At 36.6% G+C, this 13,152-nt stretch overlaps 1 protein-coding gene and 1 pseudogene across 1 annotated transcript in view; both read right to left on the bottom strand.

Annotated features, from left to right (window-relative positions):
• Window positions 1-13,152, bottom strand: part of LOC145266305 (uncharacterized) — a 348,896-nt gene that overhangs the window by 186,870 nt on the left and 148,874 nt on the right. The window lies entirely within an intron of this gene.
• On the bottom strand, window positions 11,471-11,608 carry LOC145266751 (U2 spliceosomal RNA; annotated as a pseudogene).

The following is a 13,152-nucleotide window of genomic DNA, read 5'->3' as shown; positions in this document are numbered from 1 at the left end:
TGGCGCCCGTATTTTATGGGGCAGATATAAATCGATTTAAAAATATATAATGTTTAACATTAAAATGTCACTTTTTGCCCCCCTCCCTGAAGAAAATCGATCAGTTGACGCACTTCTGATGGTCCTTTTGGGCCAATTTTTCGATATTTGTCGTCCGGGGTGGGGCTTTCATATGAGACCAAGTTTGTGAATTTTTGTTCCGTCGGTCAAAAGTTTTTAGCAGACATACAAACATAATACTTACATACATACATACATACATTTTTGCTTTTATATATATAGATTGATTGAAATAAATCAGATTAAGAAAAGACTTTTTCTAATTAAGCCGATGATGAAGATTCTCATACTGGATTTTTTTCTTTTTACTATTAGGTCCCATTTGACTGGGGACAGACTTTTCTTATACGCGGTTTGTTTGTTTTACATATCCAACATTTTTTCACACTTTATTTGGCGATTTATAGCTACAATAAATTGCGGTCTCACGTAATGCTTTAACTAGCAAATTCTATCATTGCTACAAATATAATTTGCTGATTTCTTTATGTCCTCTGATGAGAAGAATAACAAGAATAGCATTCTTTTAAACTCCGTGGAATAAGGACTTTGTAAATTGTTTTTTGGAACATTCAGTCGAACAATGAATTTTGATTGTAAAGTTCAACTTACAGTTTTAATTTTCTTTCTGTTTTATATATATATATATATATATATATATATATATATATATATATATATATATATATATATATATTAGTTTTTGTACGATTAAACGGAATCGGAATCGGGAATCGGAAAAATCGGAACAGTTGGAGGTATCGGAATGTTAAAATATATATATATGTATATATATATATTAAAAATTTCCAATGCGAAAAACGATTCTTCTAATTGTCTTTTTTATTTGAATGTGTTTTAAGCAAAAATCATCCTTTGCTGGTAATAATTATGAAATAATAAATATTGATTTTTAACGATTAGTAAAGCTAAAATCGATAGATGATCACCGCAAGTAAAATTTTCTTTTAGAAAAATATCCCCACATTGAGCTTGTTCTTATAGTAATCGGGGAAAAAGAACAACGCTATAATTAAATATTTAGAGATTTGTAAAGAATTGGAATCGGTAATGGTATCGGAATCGGGAATTTAGTATGGAATCTATAATTGTACAGGAACCGGGAAATCTATAATATAAATCTTACCTGTGTGTTTAAATGTATGTATGTATGTATGTATGTCTGCGTACAACTTTCAATAGAAGCGATGGATTTTCACGAGATCGGTATCGTTCTGAAGCCCCACCCTCCGGACGACAAATATCGAAAAATTTGCTAAAAGCAATAATGCCTTCAGCCTCAACTAGGCGCTTTTCTACAAGGATGGATCGCCTTTTTCGCCGATATTTCTGAAAGTCAACCCTCTTTTCGATTGACTAGCCTTAATTTAAACCTTCGTCACTTCCGGTTTGGCGATGGACGCAACAACAAAGACGCCACGTTTTTCCCCTTCTTTTCCTCCTTCACAGTACGGGTTCGAGCCTACCTACCTACTACCACCTTTTTTTTGGTTTGCTCAACACACACCTCCAATCACCCGGGCAACGCCAGGCACCCAGGCTAGTATATATATATATATATATATATATATATATATATATATATATATATGTGTGTGTGTGTGTGTGTGTGTGTGTGTGTGTGTGTGTGTATGTATGTGTGTGTAGATGTGTGTGTGTGAGAGAGAGAGAGAGAGAAAAGCTTTAAAGTCATACAAGATACAAAAGATGATAATGTTCGATATTTCGATGAAGCTGCGGAACATTTGATTGATTTCTTAGGATATTTTTAATTAAATTCTTGCCATGGCGATTTCTCGATAAATATTTGGCCAAAGTTGTTTCTGCCTCATTCTTCCCCATCTTAATTAGATCCCCCCCCCAACCACGTGAAAATTCCCGACCCCGACACCAACCCACCACCCCTCTTAACACGATCCCCGTCCCCCACAATCCTCTGATTTATCTGACTGTGGTACCTGTCGACAGAGAAAGACATCTGTCGCTTAGTGAGTGCACACGGTAATTACAAGTTGCCGACATCTTAAACGGAGAAAAATTAATTAAGTATTTCGCATTACAGTCGAAAACATGTTGATCGATATATATATATATATATATATATATATATATATATATATATATATATATATATATATATATATATACACCTAACTCCTGATGCAATCACATGTTTGTTTCCCCACGGCGGATAACACCCTACCCGAGAGTCTAACATGCAGACTACTCGGCCTAACGTAAACAAAGGATCGACGTTCCAAAAGTAATGTCTCCTATTTTTTGATTCCGCTGAAATGAATCTGAAGGGATGGAACATTGCATTGTTTTCATGATTATGAAGATGGCGACCTTCTGTCTCGCGAGACAATGGCTTTCTGCATCGGACACACTGCGGCGTCTGCTGTGTTTTCAAAGTCGAAGCTGGAGTTGCCTCTCCAGATGCAGGGCTGGGCGGGTGGTAGGAAGACTTAGATTTTCCCAGTTACCAGGGTTTCCATCTCGGCGTAGATGACAAAGTCCAACAGAAAGGTAAGTCAATACGACCAAAGTAACAGTACGCCTTTGGGGACTCCAAACCGGATTTTTTTCAGGATTTTCCTCTATTATCCTTTGCTTTTTCGGAGACATCCACAAGGAAGTTGAGCTATTTTCCGATGAGATATCTATATATCTATATATCTATAAAAGTGAAATTGTCTCTGCTAGATGATGGAGCGGAAAATTATAATTATATATATATATATTTTTTTTTTCACGCGGTTAATGGTAGCCGAATGGATAGGTCTTTGCTAATCGAGTTCGAATCGTTCGACTGGTGTTAATCGTGACACCCTGCACTGAAGATTCCCGAACGGATGAAATACTAGTGTCTGTATGTATTTAATTATTATAGTAAAAAAAATAATTACACACACACACATACACACACACACGCACACACACACACACACACACACACACACACACACACACACATATATATATATATATATATATACTAGCAAGGAGACCCGACGTTTGAATGATAATTAACGAATGTTTCTCACTCGAATATATTTATTTTCATCAAAATCAATGAATTCGTCTATTTTTTTAATCTGATCAAATAATTGATTGCTTTAGATGGAAACCCGTCGCGGTGCACCAGGAGGAAGCTTCACATGCCTCCCCGCAGTGACCTAGCTCACAATACATTGCAGTTTACATTACACTGTAGAGAATCTACTGTTTATTTAATGCAATGAGTTTTATACATAATTTCTTGAATTACAGTTTAAAATGCAAAAATCAAGTATCATGGCTCAATTGTACTTTAAGCAGAAACATTCATTTTGAAAGCGTCCCTGTCATACCAAGGAACCTACTGTTGATTTTATTTTTGTTTTTAGTTCTTTTTTCAATTAAATCGATTGATTGCCTGCTCCAGTTGGGGACCAATCGCGGTGAACCAGGGAGAAGTTTCACATGCCTGCACGCAGAGACTTAGTTCACAATATATTTTACTCTACATTGCACTGCAGAGAACCTACTGTTGATTTTATCAAATTATTTTTTATATATATATAATGGCTTGAGTGTAAGTTGAAAATGCAAAGGTCAAGTATCATACTTCAATTGTGCTCTAAAAGGAAGCAATCATTTCGAACTCGCCCTTGTTATATCAAAGAACCTACTGTTGATTTTATATGCCTGGCCTTACTACTTGTGCGGTGATAATATATATCTATATATCTATAAAAGTGAAATTGTCTCTGCTAGATGATGGAGCGGAAAATTCGTCTTAAATTCGGATTTAAACCTTAAATGTAAGTTTACAATGAAAAAGTCAAGTATCATTGTTTGATTTTTTTCTTTAAACAAATATTCATTTTGAATGTGTCCATGTCGTATCAAAGAACATACTGTCGATTTTATATGTCGGACATTTCAGCTTGTGTAATAATAAAGCTTTTCGAATGCACTTGTGATGTTAGGCTGTGTAAGGCGTTAACTTTGGTCAAAATCGCCTTTTGGTTCTTTCATCGAATATTTTTGATTATCGATTATCGATATATATCGATACTTATCGAAGACATTCCGACACAAATCCTTTAAAAGAACATCGGCAGATAGGTAAAGTACTAAATGGAAACTCTAGGCGTTTATTTCTGAATTGTTTCTAGTCGTCCTGAATTTATATACTTACAAAGGGAATTAAAACAGTGCTGAATCAGAAGTGTAGTTGACTCAGTCATCCTTCAGTGGGTATCCATAGTTTGACAAAACCGAACGAAGCTGTTGGAGTTAAGATTAGCTCAACTATCAATTCAATATTTTCACAAGAGGAAAAGGTGCGCCACCTTATACAAAATATAACAATAGAATAGGAAGTAGATGTCAGCCAGACTGTCTCATGGGTGAAGTCGGTCATTAGCTAATGAAACTTAAACTTGGGGCAGGAATAAAAATCTTCTTCAGATGTGTATTGTCGAACTTGGGAATTTTTCTGCCGACCTCGGAAATCTGCACAGAATTTCAAACAGTATCCTTATTTAATCCACATGGGTAGCCATTTTGGTTTTATTTTCTCATTCAGCTTCTTTAAATGAGGTTTCGTATGTTTTGGGTCGCGTCGTCATTGCAAATAGACCAACCGGAAGTCGTGAAACAAAAGTGGTAAAGGACCCGTCTTCGGCTGTGACCGGAAGAGATAATACGTGATACGACCGGATTCAGTCGGCATCAGATTATGCAAACATCGTTTATGCAAGACTCCCACCTCTCATTTCTCTTCCCACTCCCTTATTTAGTTGCGTCATCGAAATCAGTCTGAAATGCTTTGTCGGTCAGCCGATTGATTTCTTACACATAACTTTAAAATAAGACATTCATCAGTTGCGAAAATGCCGTTTTATTTTTAAGCAGATTATAGATTAATCCTAAAATACTTTGCTTTTAATAGTCTGAAAATTAGCAATCTATATATAGAGAGAGAGAGAAAATAAAAAGGAACAACCCGTATTATGTGTTCATCAACGTTTCGTCTTTATTTCGAGACTTCCTCTGGATGAATATATATTGTTTGTCTGTCTGTCTTTCTGTCTGTTTCACTTTTTCTTGGAAATTACTGGGCCTATCTGATTGAAATTTTGTATGAATGTTTGTATTAAGGTTCGGCAGACTAAGTATTGTGGTATCCGTTCGATACACAGTTAAGGATTAATAGGAATTGTCACCACATTTATTCTTACATTTTCTCTGAAATTATGGGAGGAGAGAAACACTTTACCGGGCAAAATGGACGTGAGTCGAGAGCAAGAAAGCGCTGATTGAGGCTTCGTGAAGTGGCGAGGAAATAGAGATTTTTGAAAAGCACATGTGCGTGAAAAGACTTTGGAAAAATAATGAAATGCGTTGTTTTGGAAGAACCGCGAATAAATGCGTTTCATTTGCATGTTTAAAAAGAAATGCCGAGTTGGACTTTTATTTTTTTCCTTTTTTATTTGTTGGTTTGTTCCTTCGTTACACAAACACAATATTAACTGCAATAATCTGAAGGTTAACATTTTTAAATAAGAAAATAAAAACAAAATGGCTACCCTCGTGGATTAAATACGGATACTATTCAAAATTCTGTGCAGATTTCCGAGGTCCACAAAAAAATTCCCAAGTTCGACAACACACACCTGAAGAAGATTTTTATTCCTGCCCCAAGTTTAAGTTTTCATTAGCTAATGACTGGCCTCACCTATACAACAGTCTGGCTTACATCTACTTCCTATTCTATTGTTCTGTTTTGTATAAGGTGACGCACCCTTTTCTCTTATGAAAATATTGAATTGATAGTTGAGCCAGTCTTAACTGCAACGGCTCCGTCCAGTTTTGTCAAACTATGGATACCCACTGAAGGATGTTTGCACGTGAAATTATACAGGGGGATGCAAAAGTAGGTATACAGTGGTCAAAAAAAAAAGAAAAAACATATGAAGTTTAAGGCATTTATTATACAGACAAACAAAGGTTGCATAAACAAAAAACTAAAAGTATATGCATTTTTACTTTCAGTTCAATAAAATGTCAATAATTTGGCAGCCACCTAGCAAAATCTATTTTGTTAAATTTTCACACTTCTGCCCCGATTTTCCTCGGTTAAAATCCAAATATAATGTTCATGGAATCTACGTTTAGGTTTAGGCACAGACAAAGAGTGAGGCAAATTATTGATAGTGGTTTCAGCTAGACTTAAACTGTCGATTGGGGAGAAGATAACTTTTTTTTTTACACAGTGATCACCACTTATCAAGGCCCGGAAGCCACTCAGGGATAAGGGTTATTGCAAGTACATTACGTTAGTGTGGAGATTTGATGAAGTGTTTACTTAAGGGGGCGGTTCATTAGGAATTTGTTAGCGTTGGACTTGAACACATCCAAGTTGTAGTCCGGTGGGAAGCAGGCAGACGGAACAGAGTTCCACAGGCGTGCAGTTCTAAGAAAGAAGCTTTGTTCATGGAATCCACGTTTTGATTTAGGCACAGATATAGAGTGGGGGAAACTTTTGACAGTGGATTCAGCTAGACGGGTGTTTTTCGTGAAACATTGGCGAGGGGGGACCACCTACCATGGAAATAACGATAAACAAGAATAGGCTCGCAACGTCTCTTCTGTGGGAGAGAGGTTGCAGGGTAGAGAAAAGGGCACCCCCCACTAAGTCACGAAGTCTATTTTGTACTCTGTCAAGGCAGGATAGGTTGTTTTTAGCAGCTCCTGCCCAGATATGGCAACAGTATTCCATCCTTGGACGTACTTGGCTTTTATAGAGATAGAGAATTGCATCAGTAGTGAGATATCTTCTCACTTCTTTACTGGCTCAGTTTTGGAGATGTAAAAGAGAACTTTAATGCAATATTCGAATATCTACAAGTTGATTGAAAAGTTACTCACTATTTTAAAATGCATACACATAGTTTTGCCATACAAGTAAACCCCGAGTAAATATAAAGGATCACGTATATACACTCGTGAGCAAAAAAAAAAAAAAAAAAATGGGCCAAACAAATTTTATACATTTTATTGCACTAAAGGCTATATTAAACAAGGCAACTTATACGAGACTAATAACACAGAACAAGACATTTACTTAAATAAATGCTTAGTATGGAAACGCATTCCCTTTTGATTTCTTTAAAAGATCAATCCTTTTAGACATGCTCTCAACCAAAGTAGAACACTATGAAGAGGAGATGCTATTCCATTCGCTTTGCACAGCTTTCCACAGTTTGTCATTGTTCGAAAAGGTTCTTCCATCCAATGCACGAGATATTATGGACCAAATATTCTCAATTGGGTTTTAATCGGGGCTTTGACCTGGCCAAAATATCGCATTAATTGAATTATCAGAAAACCATTTTCTTGTGACTTTAGCAGTGTGTGCAGGGGCATTATCATGTTGAAAAATAATGTTCTGGGATATTCTCAGCTTCTGGATACTTAGTAACAGTCCTTTTTCTAATATTCGAATGTATTCTTTTGCATTGATTGACTTCTTCTCAGGAGCATCACTAACAAGACAAAATCTTGATTCATCTAACCAGAAAATATTCCTGAACCAGTCTGCATCTTTCTTGATGTAACATGAGAAAAATTTCTTTCTATCATTGATGTTCTTTTTAGATAAAAATGGCTTCTTTACACACCTTTTAGAAGAAAATCCCATTTCTTTCATTCGTCTAGATATTGTATATCTAGAAAGAGAATTTCCAGCCCCTGTTTTGAATTCTTTGCTATGTTCAATCATTCAAAATAGTGAATTTAAGCCTGTGGTCGTCCTTCAAAGTGGATGTTCGAGGGCGACCAGATCCAACTTTCCCTTTTCACAAGCATTCGACTTCAAACCTTTGACCAATTCGCTTCACTACAGAAAAAGATGTTTTCACATTTTCTATTCTTAAAATATCAAAAATCTGCTTGTAAGTCATTTTTGACTGCCTTAATCCTGCAATTCGGTTTTTTATATCCTCGCCAAGATGCGGTCTTACCATTTTTGGATTAATTTTTCCACTTATTATTATATGCTATAATAGTAATGATCTGCAAAGAAGAAATTCCCAGTTAAAATTAACAAAAATTAATGGAAAAATATTGAAAAATCGATTTCTTGCTTCTTTCACTCTTGGCCCATTTTTTTTTTTGCTCATCAGTGTATACATATATATATAAAATAAATAAAATAAAATAAAATAAATATAAATAAATAATTTTCTTCACCATATTCCCTCTGCTTCACTTTTTTTTATTTTCAAGTAAGATCTTTGACTTACTTGTTGTTTCATCAAATACTTTTGCATGCAAAATCCGATCCTGCATTTTGATAATTCAAAACTCCGCGGATTAAGGACTATCCACTTATCTAGTGTTTCCTTTTCAGATTAAATATGTTTTTAACTAACTCAAAGTGTTTTTTAACATGTTTTATTAACTGCTTGCTCGTATATATATATATATATATATAAATATATATATATATATATATATATATATATGTGTGTGTGTGTGTGTGTGTGTGTGTGTGAATAAAAAGAGTCTGAGTGTGTGAGTCTCTCCAGAACAGAAGGAGAACTGAACTTCTCTTTCGCATGTGATATATGACCGTCTTCCTGTACATCCTCGCCTAGAAATCCTGATGATGTCCCCTGAAATAGGGACGAAACGTTGATTTTATTTTTGTTTTTACTCTTTTAGGTTTTTCCTTTTTATTCACACACACACACACACACATATATATATATATATATATATATATATATATATATATATATATATATATATATATATATATATATATATTATTATTTTACCTCAGTTGAAGTTCTCAAAAATCAAGAGTCCCACTTTCTGGAGCTAACACGTGATCCTTATATAAGATACATGCATATCCAAATATTCCTTTAAAGGTCCCCTTTTACCTCTGAAAAGCTGGGTTTCTAAAAAAGTTGAGAACATCACTTGCATCTCAATAATTAAGCATGTTATAGTATATTTTCTTGCAATCTCTTCCTCTTACGTGATTCCAGGAAAAAATTCATCTAGTCTGGTGGAGTATCCAACTTCGTGCTGCTACTTGAGGTAACACTTGAAAAGGTGCACCATCTATTGTAAAAACCAGTGTGGGTTAGCAATACCGGGGGATCATATTTGGGCCGTGAATTCTATGTGATTTGGAATATTTAGTCAGTGTTTACTTATAAGGAAAATTCTCGGCGCTCCTTCATTATTTTAGCTCAATTTGAAAACTGAAATATTGCATTTCAAGTAAAACTAATGGTATATACTGAATTGTCATGTCACAGTAATTAATATAACCAAACATTACGAAAAACGATCAGATAGAAAATAATTTATTAAAGAAAATAGTTTTTGAAGAAATGACCAGTTTTAGCTTCTATTATAGCTAAAGAGCGCTTGTATTAGCGGGGGAGGGGATGTAATTTATTTTTGAAAACTGTCAACAAATAAAGCCAATTTCGGAGAATCTTTTAAAATAAACTTGCATACACTGAATAAGAATGATTTTTTTAAAATCCAAATCGAAAACAACAAGGCCGATAGCCATCAGTCACATGCTCTCGTGTACATATTTACAATGCCTCCCCACGGGACAGAGTTAGACACCAGGGTCGTTTTTTAACGTGGAGAAAAGGTACAAAAATAAAAAATTGTCTCAGTCGTGAAGGACTGCTCCTCCACCGAAAGAGAACAAGAAATGGAAGTGCAGCATCTGGAGAACAGATACTACACTTTGTCTTATCGCAATAGAAATTAACCCATCGCATGGCAGTGCTGTTTGCCTCCTTAAGGTCTTGGCTTGAGCAATGAGGAACCAATCGGCAGTTTTCCGTAAGGTGGTGCATCATTTGTACCTCTCCACATGGACATAAAGGTGAGGTGTCTAGGCCCCACTTGTGGAGATTGTCTTTTGTTTTGCCTACTTTGGCTCTGGCTCTATTTAGAGTCACCCAGTTTTTTCTACCAAGGTTTGAACCCTGGGGGAGTGTTTCTTTTGGGTCTGGTAGGGCTTCATTTTTATTCCTGCTGTTATAGTCTCGCCATCGTTCCATCCTATAGGAGGCAGTTTGCCTCGGATCGATTTCCTCTATATTGATGAAGCCACTGCGAGATTTTAGTCTTTGTCTCACTGATTGGTGGCCAAACAGTGAGTGCCTGTGGTCGTTAAGCTGTTTGTACCGTTCTATTCTGATGATGGCTTCTCGTCTGATATGTGGTGGTGGAATACCAGTTAGGCAGTATAGAGCTGGCAAGGGAGTTGGTCTTAGGGCACCAGTTATGGTCTGGTATGCCTTGTTCAGCTCTACATCAATTTTATTGGCATGGCATGATCTTGCCCATACTGGGGCACAATACTCCACTGTGGAATGGCACAGCGCGAGAGCTGTTTGCCTCAGTATTTTGGGGTCAGCACCCCAATTGCTGGTGGCAAGCTTACTGAGTAGGCGGTTTCGTGATGACAGCTTGCCTTTCAATTTGGTAATGTGTTTTCTAAAAGAGAGTGTTCTGTCCAGAGTTACTCCCAAGTAGACTGGGAAAGGTTCATGTGTAAGCATGTTGTCATTCCACATGACTCTTAGTCTCCGATTTGCTTGGTGATTATTAAGATGAAAGACGCAAACCTGGGTCTTGTTTGGGTTTGCATTTAAGTACCACTTTTTGTAGTACCTAGAGAGAGTGGCTAGGGCATCAGAGAGTCTTTCTTCTATGATGTCAAAACTATTTGTCTGTGTGACGATGCATAGGTCATCGGCATATATATATCTTTGTATATTTGGGTATTGTGGTTGGTCGTTAGTGTAGATATTGAATAGGGTTGGAGCCAAAACTGAACCTTGTGGGAGGCCATTGTTTTGGATAAACCATCTACTCTTTTTGCCATCCATCTCAACATGGAAACGTCGATTACTAAGTAGATATCCAATTATGCTCATCAATGCTGAGTTTTGTATCATTTGGGCTACTTTTAGTATGAGTGCCCTATGTGTGACAGTGTCATAGGCTGCTGTAAGGTCTACAAACACAGTGCCTTGGGGGCAAGTAGCAAACCTTCACGTGGTTCCCCTGTTAATCCTCGGAGACCGATTGCTACACCACGCATAGAAATATACCCATTACCAGAGGTGGTAAAAGGATTCTTAAAGATAAACTAAAATGACCGAAAAATGGGCTGAAATGACTTAAATAAATAAAAAGTAAATGACTCAGAATGACTTTAATGAACTTAAGGATGAATTGAATGACCTTAAGAATGACTTGAATGCTTCAAATATAACTGGAATCCTTCAAAAACAACTTGAATGATCTGGAGAATGACTTGAATGGCTTTGAGACTGAGTGGTTGTAAAGTGGGTGATCATTTTACATTAGATTAATACAATAAAGTGATCCCCCCACTTTATATCACAAAGTTACACACATAAGTACAACATGTAGTAAGAACAGATACTACACTTTGATCTTGGCCAAAAGGCCAAGAAAAGGTTATTTATTTGCTCCCCCACCGAGCAAATTAGGCACAAGGCCGATTTTTAATGTGAGGAGTGAAGGGGAAATGGGGACCAGCTCCCCGGGGAGTAGGGGAGCTGGATAGTGACAATTGGTATGAAGGGTTGCCCCTACATTGACCAAGGTCTTATATGTGGGAGTATTTATTTGCTTCCCCACTGAGCAAATTAGGCACAAGGCCGTTTTTTAATGTGGAGAGAGTGGGAGGGGGAGGGAAAAGGGGACCAGATCCCGATGGGTGGGAAATGGGAGCTGGATAGTGACAATTGGTATGAAGGGTTGCCCCTACATTGACCAAGGTCTTATATGTGAGGCTGCCCCCAAATATGGTCTTTGCTTGCAGTATCTGCCGGCAGATACTACACTTTGATCTTGATATATAATTTATTTCATGAAAATGAAAATTACAATCAAAATAATTCAATGTAAAATTAAAATAAATTAAAAGCAAAATTCAAATTTACAAAACAAATTTAGGCAAAAGGCCCTAAAAGATTTGGGTGGGGGAGTGTTGTAGGGTCTTTGTTACTAAAGTGAAAATGGAGTCTTTGGCGACTTTACTCTTGACTGGCAACATTTACCACAATACCTCATTCACTCTGTGGACTCTAAACTAACTAATGAAAACCAGCGTTTTTGCAAAAAAGAATATATTTACAATTACTTTGTCACTTTGATCTTGGCCAAAAGGCCAAGAAAAGACTTAAAAAGCTAAGAACAGCATCTATTAAGAACAGACCTTTGATCTTAACCAAAAAGGCCAAGCACAAAAGTGTTACGAACAGACCGACAGACCGACAGACCGACCGACCGACGGAATGACTTATAGAGTCGCTTGCGCGCGACTAGAAACGCAAACTACGAGTTATTCGCCTTATATTTACGTCACGTGTCACACGTGACAAAACAAACATGACGAAATCATTTTTAGCGTTTAATCATGGAAATACATGTTTTATGCAATATTCTAGAAATGTTTAATTATAGCACAACAATTGATAACATTGTTTGTTGTTGAAGTTGACAAAAAACTGAGTAATTACTGTTTTATTTTTATTCTTTTTAATGAAAACTCAATTTCGCTGCAATAACGAGGAAGTACCAATGTATCCGCATGCCAGGTTGAAAAAAAAAAACGTGTAGAGAAAGGCCTTAGATATTCGAGGATAGCATCTAGTAGGCATTCAAGTTCTCTCTGGTAGTGCTCTCCGATAGGCATTCTATGTGGGTGCGTGCTATGTTTAAAGATATAGGATTGATACTGCATTTACTGAAGAGTGCAGTGTTTGTTAGTTTGTATGTGAGTGTCTACTTTACATGGCTATACGGTAGATGTATTTTGGCCTAAATTATATAGAACAAGCTCAATCGATTTATCCATCTTCCTCTGTATTCCTCTCTCTCTCAGTTCCCCCTCTCTCTCTCTCTCTCTCTCTCTCTCTCTCTCTCTCTCTCTCTCTCTCTCTCTCTCTCCTTCTAGTGCCCAATTCTGGTGAGAATTCTAATGGCGAAAGTAGCGAA

This window comes from Euprymna scolopes, chromosome 41, assembly GCF_053919585.1.
Source record: "Euprymna scolopes isolate OS-2025 chromosome 41, ASM5391958v1, whole genome shotgun sequence".
NCBI classification, from domain to species: Eukaryota; Metazoa; Mollusca; class Cephalopoda; order Sepiida; family Sepiolidae; genus Euprymna; species Euprymna scolopes.
This window is presented reverse-complemented; position numbering and strand designations above follow the sequence as displayed.